At 37.7% G+C, this 11969-nt stretch overlaps 1 protein-coding gene across 1 annotated transcript in view; it reads right to left on the bottom strand.

The window, feature by feature from the left end:
- The window catches only part of PDGFC (platelet derived growth factor C), a 75560-nt gene that overhangs the window by 42360 nt on the left and 21231 nt on the right, over positions 1–11969 (bottom strand). The gene's annotated exons all lie outside the window — the stretch shown is intronic.

Genomic DNA, 11969 nt, shown 5'->3' with positions numbered 1-11969 from the left:
AAAAAAAAAAAAAAAAAAAAAAAAGAGAAAAGATGATGGAACAGCAATGATTTAACATGAAATAAATTTCCATAGTAGTACCTGTATCTGCTGATCCTACATGTAACTGTTTTAACAGTCATTGGAAAGAAACAGCATACCCAGATAGAATCCAAATAAATAACTGATGAGGTCAGGTTTTTGCACTCAGAAAATGATGTTTAATTATACACAAACATAACTTCCAGCAATAGACATCACTTCCCGCCAATACTGCAAATGAGCACAAAACCCCTGAGTATCCTGCCATGTCTACATTTTCCATGAAATAAAGATACTCAAGGTATAAACAGAGAATATTTCTAACTGCCATTCACCAAATATGGATTGTAGTTTCTGCGCCAGCCTACTTTGAATACATCTATTTTAGAATATGCAGTACTGTACATTAAGAACTGCCTTATGGAAACACAGATTCATTCACAAATGTTAGATGGTTGCTATGGTTCTCTCTAGTTAATCTTTCCTCATACTGATTAGTAACAGCCTGAGGCTCCTAACACAACCGCACAACTCTCTGTATTGCTACCTTGTTATTTAGGTTACATTAAAGAAAAAAAGTTTAATCCTTAGATTTCCATTTTCTTCCCCTTCATTCACTGTCAGCCACTTTGACCACAAATATACATTCACAACACTGCAAGTGAAAGGCAAAAACGTGACAGAGTTCAACCCCCCAAATTCTACTGTTCAAACATTTGAACACTTTTCATGAAAAGAAAAGGACGCTCTGGTTGTTTGGTTTAAAGGAATTAACTGTTGTGTTACCACTCTCCAGTCTAACAGAAAACATATTTCCATTTTCTGTGGATCTGCTGAAAAGGCATCCTGTGAAGCTGAGACACGTGTATTTTGTGCAGCAGCTTTTGTCACCTGGTGAACTAGAGTCAAAGTACTTAATGCAAAAACAAGTCCAAAGAAATGCATCTCTTCCCCTGCCTCCCCAAAACTCTCCTTAGTGTCAAAAGCTTATTTCTGTGCCAAATGATAGTATTGCTGAAAACATAGCTTTTCCGTGATGACTAGTAAATTGGCACACCAACACCTCTAGGAAATAAATCATCATGACTGGTATCTAGGCACACTGCTAAGTATTTAAGGATCTCCATCTTAATCACATGAATATCCCATAGTCTCTGAGATAATTTCTGCCTTGTGGGAAGGAAGGGGCATTAACTTTTCCACAAGAATGAGAAATTATAAACTAGATACATTGATAAATTTACTTCAGGCTCTAAACCAAAACAATTCTATATTCAGACAGCAATACTGTAATCATTTAAGCATATGTTAAACTACTCATATGGATAAAGCATGTAAATAAGTATTTTCAGGAATAAAGCGGCCGCAGAATTCAGTCCCAGATAGCCTGTGCCACAAAAAAAATTTATACTGGTATAACTTCTATTGATACATTATTTCAAGCACTTGAATAAGAATCTTAGAGACACCATAATCCTACACATCAAAAGTGGAGGTAAGAAGAAAAGAGTGTGGTTTCCCAATCTCCTCCTTTTAAAAGGTCAATTTCCAAATTTCTTAGAAGCTACCTATACTTATCTTCTTTGTATCAAAGAATGGCAGGTATTCCCAATGCCAGTCAGGATAAGAAACATGTTTAGCTGTCTTTAAATGAGGATTAAGTTTGGTGTAAAAATGTCACATTATGAGTAGAACAGACATACAAAACCAAAAAGTAAATGAAATTTCATATCAACAGTACTATTACTATACATCAAAGATAAAGGTGAATGTGGGAAAAAGCATACCAACACATGTGAATCGGCTTGCAAATGATGCCCCAGTCCTTCATCTTAAAATCCAAAGGAAGAAGTTCCATGGAGAGTAAGTCTCCATGAGTTTCCATCGCTCAGGGTTACTATGCTACACTTACCGTTTTCCTATTTGACTACAGATTCTCCTGTAGCCATATAAAATACAGTAAGTAAAAAGAAATTTCCACAAAATTAAGTCATTTGGAAAGGTTTTTTTCAAGGACTAGAAAATGGATAATGTCTACATGAAACATTTTCTTGTACTGTTTCACCTTCAATCTGTCTGCTGTCTGCTACTTGACTTCATGTGTGGACCACAGATTTCTTTGGTATCCTGTACAAATTATGAATTGAAATAATAATGCATGTAACACAAATGGTAATTAGACAGAGTATTCTTACTGTGCTGCACACTGGTAGTCCTATTCTTCACCGCTCCCACTCCCAAAAGAAATACCCATACAATTTATTGTTATTATGTACTTATGGTACAACACCACATGGAAATGGTCATCAGATTTCTGGGTCCTACTGCACTGGACACTATGCTCTCCAAAGCATGTTTCCTTTCATAAAGCGGCAGCCCATTGCCCCCAGACAATGCACCAGCTCAGTATGTATCCCGCATCATACAGTACTACACTCTCCAGGTTTTGGAGAATAAAACGCCTTACCAACTTTTTCACAGTACTTCTCGGTAAACTCTGGTATATTTTATCCTGGGAATTACAGAGATCATCATAAATCACATGTTCCTACTGTACAGATCAATATTTTGTACAAACCCAAAAACATTAGGGAAGCTCAGTGCACATCAACAGCCAAGGTTATAAAGCATTCTTTTTAATCTGCTATAAAATTTCTACTTCTACTCACACTGTTCACAGCGGTCAGTGTTTCTGTTTCAGCTTCTGCGAATCCATAATCATGTTTTTATCATTGTTTTTCAAGCAGCGTTGTAAATATTTATTCTAGTATCCCAAATGGTAATTTTTTCTTTATGCACAATCCCCATATCCTGGAATGTAGCTATGGCTCCAGTCAACAATGTGAAAACAAGTGGCTAAGCAATTTCCTAACAATATTCAAAGGCATATTTAAGAAACAAACAGGAAAAAAAAAAAAAATTCCTAAAGGGCATTTTTAGCATGTGCAGATCCAGCCGGAGCAGTGCAGGCAGCAGCCCTTTCCCTCAAGCACCCTCTGACGATACAGCAGCATTACGCGCCGGGTCAGGTTTCCCCCTCTTCCTTTTCCCTCGTTCCTGCCTACCTCGACGGAGATTGGGGCTCTATCTGTGTTTATTTAAATGACAAGAGTTTTATTTCTTTAGCTGAGTGACACAATAACATGTGGTCTCTCGGCTGCTAGGCCAGCACACAGGATGTACCAATCCAGGACAGACCATTTGTCACAAAGTCCCATATCCTGCTTCAGGACAGGCTAAGAATTGCGCCTCCAACAGAAGGTGAAAAATCCCTGTCATGTAACCGAGCAGTCGCGTAACGCTGCATGAGGCAGAAAAAATGTGTTCCCAGCCCTAGCAGGAGATCAGTTTTCACCTAAAGAGTGTAAGGAGTTTCCTCTCACTTCAGTTTACCTAGTTATAAGTTAATGGTCATAAAATCACGCAGACCTATTTTTAATCCAGCCACAGCATATGAATCAAAGGCTAGTCTGAAATAGTACTTCTTAATAATTGCTGCTAGTTTACTGGTCTCTCTGTTCTCCCGTTACTCTCAGAAAAGGAAAAGAGCTATTTATTTTACCTTATGAAACCCCTAGGACACTCCCACATGACCCTCTAACCTTTTTTCTACTAAGTAATCTTCCCTTTTGCAATTTCTCATGCACATGCATCTTCTCAGCTATCTTGACGATCAGATGAGAACAGATTAATGTAAATTGCATTACATTTTGCTTCCACTTTATCCTAATGGAGCAGCATCAAGTGTAAGACAGGACTGTTACTGATTTGTCAGACTGAGTATTTTCTGGTAGCGCTAGCTAACTACAATTTCATGTGAGCAAAAGACTTCGTTAAATTGTTGATGATACACCTAAAGAAGCAACCACAGCATCTAATGAAAGAGAGAGAAGAACGGAGGAGGACAAGGGGAAGAAGAGTAAAGAGAAAAGCTGCATAACAGGTGAAGAAACACAACTGTCCGTCTAGGAATAGGACAGTCGGTATGTCTGCTATCCCTGCTGATTAAACAGGAGCAAGCTGCTCAGAAGCCTGACGGTAAGCCTGTGGGTTTAACTTAGACTTTCAGTAACCAGAAAACATCAGGGAGGAAGGAGTGCATGCTATGTATAAACTGGAATATATAGACACTGCAGAGGGTAACTTTAGATTAGGCTGCCGGGCCTACTTTCGCAGCTTCCAGTTCTCTTAAGATCAGGATTTAAGAGAGCCACAGCAGAAACCGCAGGTGGCTGCAGGGTCTGCCTACATCCCAAAGCCCCGGTGGTGAAGGCTCACAGTGTGGTTTTGTGCCCACTTATAAGACACATTAAGCCCCGGTGGTGAAGGCTCACAGTGTGGTTTTACAAGACACATGTACTTCTATCTTCTAATAAGCGGTGGGACAGGAGCAGGGGAACTCCATCGATAACAACCATTCCCAGAAAAACATAGACAAAATCAAGACCCAGCAGTGCCACACTCATTTTCAAAGAAAATAACTTTGGTCTACACCATTAGAAACACAGCCAACTACAGTAACATGAAACAATTTTAGAAGCAATAAATTAGGATTAGGGCCGTTTACAAAAATATTTTGATACTGTGGACATAGTTTACTTTATTCAAACAGCTTGCTTCAGATTGAAAGGATCAGGAAGGAATTTTAAGGACCCTAAAATGTTTAAGTCAATGAGTGTAGTCTCCGGTGTGAAAAAGGAGCAAGGGGTGAGGTCAGCTGCCCACTCATCAGCAAGCACTCTCTTAACACTCATCTGGCCTGTGAAAATAGATTTTACATTACTTGCAAAATATCACCCATTATAGTGTCCTCTAGCAACAGTGGATACTAAAAATGAATGCTGGATTTACTGGGAAAAGGGAAAAGTGGGTTGGTAAGAATGGAGCGATAGCCCCTACATTTGTGCAACATGTCCTTCTGAGCCCATCACATTGGCTATGCTGTCCTCCCGCTCGGCTCAGAGAAGCATCTCCTCTCTCCCTTTCTCATGTGGCACACTGATTAGCTTAGAGAGTGCAAACTGGCAGCTCTAAACCCTTTCTGCAGAACTGAGTTTACTCTTTTTGAAGGTTAAGAAGTGAATGTTACAGAGTAGGCTCAGTTATAACGGTACTGCGGTTTGGTTTTCTAATTTTTTATCTTCTTTTATGGCCTGCAATATCTGCTTTGTCACATTTACAAAACTGTTATCATGAGAATAGTATTAAGCAACTTTTAATAAGCAGTAGAGAACCCAATGGAATGTGTATGCTTCTGGGTACAGTACACACCTCTGCCACAGTGTAAACGATGGACAGCAGCTAAACCAGCAGAATGGGACCAGCTGAAAGATGAGTCAGTGAATCATTTGGTAATTAAAGAGTCATTTTTTTTTCTGGAATCATGGCAAATACCCCCCAGAAAAGGGCTTTCCCAAAAGAATAATAATAAAAAAAAAATACAAGGAACCACACTTTTGTTCTATGAAATCAGAATACAAAAGAAAAAGTTATTTTTGATGTGAAAAACCAATCATCTACTCATTTTCTCTTCAAAACATAGGAAAGCAGGATCCATGAGTCTATCGAACTCTTCTGCATTCATTAAATGGAAATAACATTGTTACAACTGAACTCACATGAAAGAAATAACCTTTGTAGGTTCTTTATATGTAAAAGATCAATTATTAGATAACCAAAGGACTCTGGTCCTAAACTAACCTTCTTCTTAAAAACTTTCATCCCCATCTCCCACTCTCATCCTCCATTTAAATGCATTCAGCATTTAAACCTCTCTTGAATGGTATCACTATTCACTTGTCTTGCAAATGGATTGAGCAACTAAAAATCAAAACAAAAAAAAACCCCAACTCCACAAACACCAGAAGAAATTACTCCACTAGCTGCATTAAGACAAGTTTTATGGCATTTTCTACACACTGCTCCTAAAACGCCACCTTACTGCCACTGGTAAAACATTAATGTTGCTACCAAGGACTTCAGCTTAAATTAGCTATTTCATAATAATTCTTTCCTATCAGTATTTCAATTAACGTAAGGCACTTGAATGCTAGAACTCATCCCAGTCATTTAAATTACATGACCACCTTTCAGATTTTGAATAAAAATTATTAACAAGTAATTCACGTGTTGGGGGGAAAAAACAAAAACAAAACCAAGAATGTAAAAAAGAAATTGTGTTTGAGGCATGAGAGTTTGTATGCTTTTTGTAATTCCATATATCAAGGGAATAAATCCTATCCAAATGGATCTGACTTGCAGAACAGAGCTACAATAAATTTTAACTTTATTTTGACTTCAATTTTGATGAAGTTCTAGGCAATGATGAAAGTGACATTTAAGTACCACTGATATGCAGAGTCACCTAAACAGAGTCCAGCCCACTGATTTGTGTAGCATCTCATAAAGGACAGGTGGCTAAAACTGAACACACTGACATTCTAAGGCAACAGCTGTAAGAAGAGAGCTTTAAGGACTGGTCTTCACCATAACAATCATCTCTTTCCTCAGAGTCTGTGGGTTTTGGTGCTGACTGTTTTGTGGTTTGGTAAATCCCAGCTGCTTAGAGACATGAGTCGACACGAACAATGGCTGCACCAGTTCCTCTAAATACAGAGTTCATTTAGAGGTCTTTGTCCAGTATTCAAATCCAACTCGAACTTTGTACTTACCCGAGAGATAACTTCACCCTCTGTAATCACAGTCCACCAGAAGCATTTAAGACTGTCTGACAGTAAGGACAGCCCACCAGTTGTCCAGAAAACAATTTTCTTGGGAACTAGACCTTGATAAGGAACTCACTGCCCTCAAAAGCCCCAAAATTAATACTTACTTTATGTGAAGAGTTATATTTTTTTCTGAATCTATGCTTGACATTAATACGTTCTTCGCACACGCATCAATATAGCCTCTACATTGCACTTAAGGCAGAACAAAAAATATATACATATATTCTTTCCCAGGGGGACGAGGGGCAGAGGGCAGGGGAGGTAAGGGGGTGGAATTTCATCTTTCTAAAAGAAAAAGATGCAGGCACTCTGTTGATGCCGTAAGGTGCTTCCATGACAAGGGGCCAAACAAAAGCGAAATATCTGTCCTCTTTTTTACTGAAGCACTTAGATTTGCAGTTATGCATCCATATTTTACTCCACATGCTAGATGTACAGATTTGCAGTAATTACAAGAAAGGAAGCTGCACATGGTGTAAGTTACTCGTCTCTTATATTACACAGAAAGGTCTCTTTAGAAAATTACCTAACAAAATGTTTAGCCTTTTTATTGTGTTTACCATAACTTATCACTGCATAGTATGCATTTAACACAATTTATGGGGAAAAAAAAAAAAAAAAAAAAAAAAAAGACAGCAGCTAAGCAAATATTTTCCTTCATAGCCACTGGCTAAAGACAGTGTCTGCAGGTTTCTTCTTAATATGCTTGTTTCAGTCTTGTCAGACTAAGCCAAATCTCCTAATTTTTTTAACCCGTTGTCAACAATTTCCTAACAATACATTCATTAGGAACACATACGACTGTTGAAGCCGGTGGGATTACAGTTCCTACCACAGAACCTTGATGTTCCCTGAACGGAAGGGAATAGTTTGGGTACAGTTCAGTCACAACAGATCTGAAGTGAAGGCAAGTAGCTTACAGAAACATTAGGGAAAAGGGAGGTAGGCTCTGTACCTTAAAGCATCATCCTAAGAACCGTCAGAAAAGAACAGTCCCAATATTAAGAGTTAAGAATTTAATTTGATGTGAAGAGGAAAAAAAAAGTCACAGTACTACAGACATAGATTTTACCCCATGTTAGCACTGACAGCTGCCTTCAGCTTAACTAATTTTCTTCAGGCGAAAGTTCTACATATTGCACATATTAAGTAGACAAGCTTTGGGAATGCTTTCAAAACATTATAGGTAAATGCTTCACTTATACAATTATATGAACAGAGTCACATATGCAGCTGCTAAAAGCCACCACTAGCACCCCAAAAAAACACCCACACAAACCAGACTATAGTTTGTACTTTAAATTATTAGAGGACTGATGAGGGTTGAAAATTACTATAGCTATCCTAAAAAGATGATGATGGTCAAATGGCATCTATAATTCAACTATCAGTTGGTTCCACATTGTTTTACTCATGTATTTTACCCTTACCATCTTATCTACAGTAATTGCACTTTGGATTTGTGACACATTTCTGTGTTTTATTACATATAATAAAAGTCAAACAGACTGTAATCATCTGATGATTAGAAAGAACAGCTGCAACCACCACTAAGATGAACAACTAGAGCCATTCCATACACAGGGAGAGCATGAGTTTGGCACACATTACTAATGTAAGAAAGATTTTCTTTTTTCTTTTCCTATTGCAGCCTCATGTTGTAATGCTCCAGTGTACAAACTACTCACAACATCAGATTGCCTGTTAAAGGCAATTGTAGCATCCATGTTCTGCCTGGAAGAATGCTAAATCTGTGTCTTCCTGTCACAGAGGATTTTATCCCAAAGCTGTTATCATTACCTGTTCTTGGAGACAGAAAGCAACAATTTTGGACAACATGCAACAATTGAGCAAAAATCGGTCCCTCTTGGTCAAGGAAAATTATGGCATCTCCTTGATGATGGGAGCTGTCAGGCACAGAAGTTTAATGGCCTCATGATTAAAACAGCGTTGAAGGGCTAGCATCATGAAAATAATGACCTGTCATATCAGCTATCATGTCAGCTGAAGTAAAGCCGCTTTTCTTCAACAGAAGGGGTGGACATACAAATGTAAACCCCCTATGATGCTGTTATAGCTAGAAAGTCCCCTATGAAAGGAAAATTCACTGCCATTTCTATTGTCTGAACAGTACTGCACACAACAGCCAGGAGATTGCATCCTTCTCCTTTGATGTTTGTTTGATTTGCTGGGGGATTTTTTTGTTTGTAACCTTTTTCTTTTCCAAGTCACAACTGAAATCAAACAAAGTGTACAGGGCTGAAATTCCTGCAATATTGCAGAGAATTATATATCCATACTACCAACCAAATAACCTAAATCTCTTCTGAGATACATGCATGGATCTAGTTTCCATGTAAATTGGAGTTTGTGTTCACTTTGGAAAGGACACAGTGGGATTCTTAACATTTTGCCCATAGAAATGATGCAGTACAGATGAAATAAAACTATTATAAAAAAATCATTAGCTGTATTTTAAGCAATGTAGAGATGAAGGGCAGAAATTTCAAGCACATCACAATTGTAAAAACAGAACAAAAATGATCCAGAGAAATAGGCACAATATCAGAAGCTTATTCTAAAAACCCTATAATTTAAACTTTGTTTCCAAAACACAGAGAACACAGCAATCATGCTTAAGACTGGTGAGAACTAGCACAACAGTTAGGACTATGCATGTTAATGCTGTTCCAGGTAAGGCTGGGTCAGGATGGCTGGTCATAAAGATAAAATTTGCTGTAATACAAATGCTCTACCTTAGTAAATACTGTAACTTGAATTGCAAGTAAAAACAGAGTGGAAAAAAAGCTATGCAGGATCAGTCTGATTCAGATTCAGGAAAGTATCTAAAGTGAAGACTAGACTGGTACCTTCAATGCATCTGTAAAATGTGATATTCATTCTAGATGAAAAGACCTCACAGAATAGCCTGAAATGTCACAACTGACTTTGGAGAAATGCAAGTGTGGAAGTCAGGTCTGCCAGATACAGGCAAAAACTTGCCATAGCTTCAGGATACACCTAGGACATTTCTTATTTACCCTATCATTGTTTTCCTGTTATAGAAATATATTAAGCAAAAGAGTCTTGTATAGTTGGATATGGTTTTCTTTTATTTTCTCCTGTGTGTGAGCAATATTTGAATTACTATGAGATTTAAAAGCTGCTAATTATCTCAGACTAATATACTCCAGCATATTCTCTCCTCAGCCCACTGAGCTGACACTACAGGGCGCTACAGCCTACAGCGACGATGGAGAAAGCTCTGGCATTGCACAGAACGTGCAGCTTAAGAAGCAGATAGACAAAGTGAAAACTGTGACAACAACCACTGCTGGTAACTCATGAGGTCCTCTCATACACTACAGAAGTGGGAGAAAGATATCCTCGTATGAACTGTACACTGTTGCACAGAAAGTCTGCAGTTTTTACCTAGTTTCAGTCATAGGTCAGGACTAAAGGATCAGCTCACTGTAAGGTATACAGTTACAGTACATTAAATTTCATGGCATATTCTGTCCTTTGTCATACAAACTTGCCTTTGGAGAAACTACGGAGAACTCTACAGCAACAATACTGATTTCTGTGTTTCAGGATGGCAGAAACACAGTGGAGTAATAAATAGTATGGAATGCAGTCAAAAATGCTTAGCTCTTCTACAGAAGGTACTAGAAAAAAAGATTAAATAATTTTATAAGAGATAAGAAACGCAAGGCATTACTTATAAAGAGATATTAATTTGATAACCGGTAACTTACTTGGGCTGTGTAGAATTGTTTACATTGTTAAACTCTGTATTTTAGTTATTTCCTCAACTTGTCAATTATTTATACTCCCTTCACATCAAACAATATACACTTTCTCTTTCTTTACCAAGTTTGTTACTGAATTAAAAATTCATAGGAACTCTAGCTATGCTTTTTCTTTTGGTTAAAAACAACAAAATAACATTCTTTTTCAGAAGGTCATATCTTCCAAGCCAAAAAGCCCAATGTGTCCTCAAAGTGCACATATCAAGAATTGCATTCATCCAACTTCCTGATATCCCTGCACAAATACGAGCATGATAAGATTACAGCCAAGTGAAGATTATGAGTGACTTATTACTGTTTCTTAATTTGACTGGTACTTTTATATTCAGCACATTGTTTACTTAAAATAAATGTACTCCCATTAAAATACTATTCTAGTTATAGTATTAAAAATATTTTAACTTATCTTACTTTTTTCTTTGCAAGTGGACGAATGAGTCACCCTACCTGGATTTTCTTTCACTTGCCACTTCACTCTGCCATATGCAAAGAAAAGAAAAAGCAAGCTAAGTTTTCATTTAAAGAAAAGAATTCTTGTGCAAAGGGAGTGCACTCATCTGAGCAAACATATGTTTATAATATTTAATATTTTAGTTATATTTGACATGGCCTTGACAATTACTCACTTCAGAACGATGAAAGAAAGATATCTGTCTACCTGTTATGAACCTCAGCCCCCAAATTAAGGATAAGTGCAAAAGTAACCTCTAAGAAATTAAAAGTTATTATCAAAAGTTGATTCAAGATATAAAACCAACTGAATGCCAGTTAATTAGAAAAACTGAAAGCAAAATCAAATCAAACGTGCATACAAGGTACTCAAAAATAAAACCCTAAACAGAAACACAAAAGAAAACAAAAAGTGACTTTGAAAGAAAAACGTTGTGTGAAGTACCTCTCCAGGAACACATCAAAGGAGGATATGCCATTCAAATGGCATATTTTCTCTGTTACTTAATTTACTGAAAGGAGTTCAGACAACATACCACTATTCACACATAGACCTTTTTTTGCAATGTGTTGCTATGATGGCAGACAGATACAGGATACAGGGGTTTAGGAACTCTCCCCTTTCCCCCAACCCACCCGCACGAAGCATATGTAACGTCAGCCCCTACTGCCTCACAAAATATCCCAAATCCAAACCAGGATCAGTCAGATGGCTTGGTTCAGAACTACATCCATCCTGATGCCTGTTATGTCACAGCTGTTTCTCTCCCAAGCTACAAAGCCATCGGCTGTGAATCATAGGAAGGAAATACAGATTCCACAGGTCCTACAGAAACCTGTGCCAGTGATTGAGCAGGCAGAATACTTATTGAAGTTGGAGAAAAAACAATACCATCGAGGAATGTCAATTAATGCAATACTGTAAGTGCTGTTTTTCACAGAAAACTGAGAACCTGAC

This window comes from Egretta garzetta, unplaced genomic scaffold (genome assembly GCF_000687185.1).
Source record: "Egretta garzetta isolate BGI_Z169 unplaced genomic scaffold, ASM68718v1 scaffold114, whole genome shotgun sequence".
In the NCBI taxonomy this organism is placed as follows: domain Eukaryota; kingdom Metazoa; phylum Chordata; class Aves; order Pelecaniformes; family Ardeidae; genus Egretta; species Egretta garzetta.
This window is presented reverse-complemented; position numbering and strand designations above follow the sequence as displayed.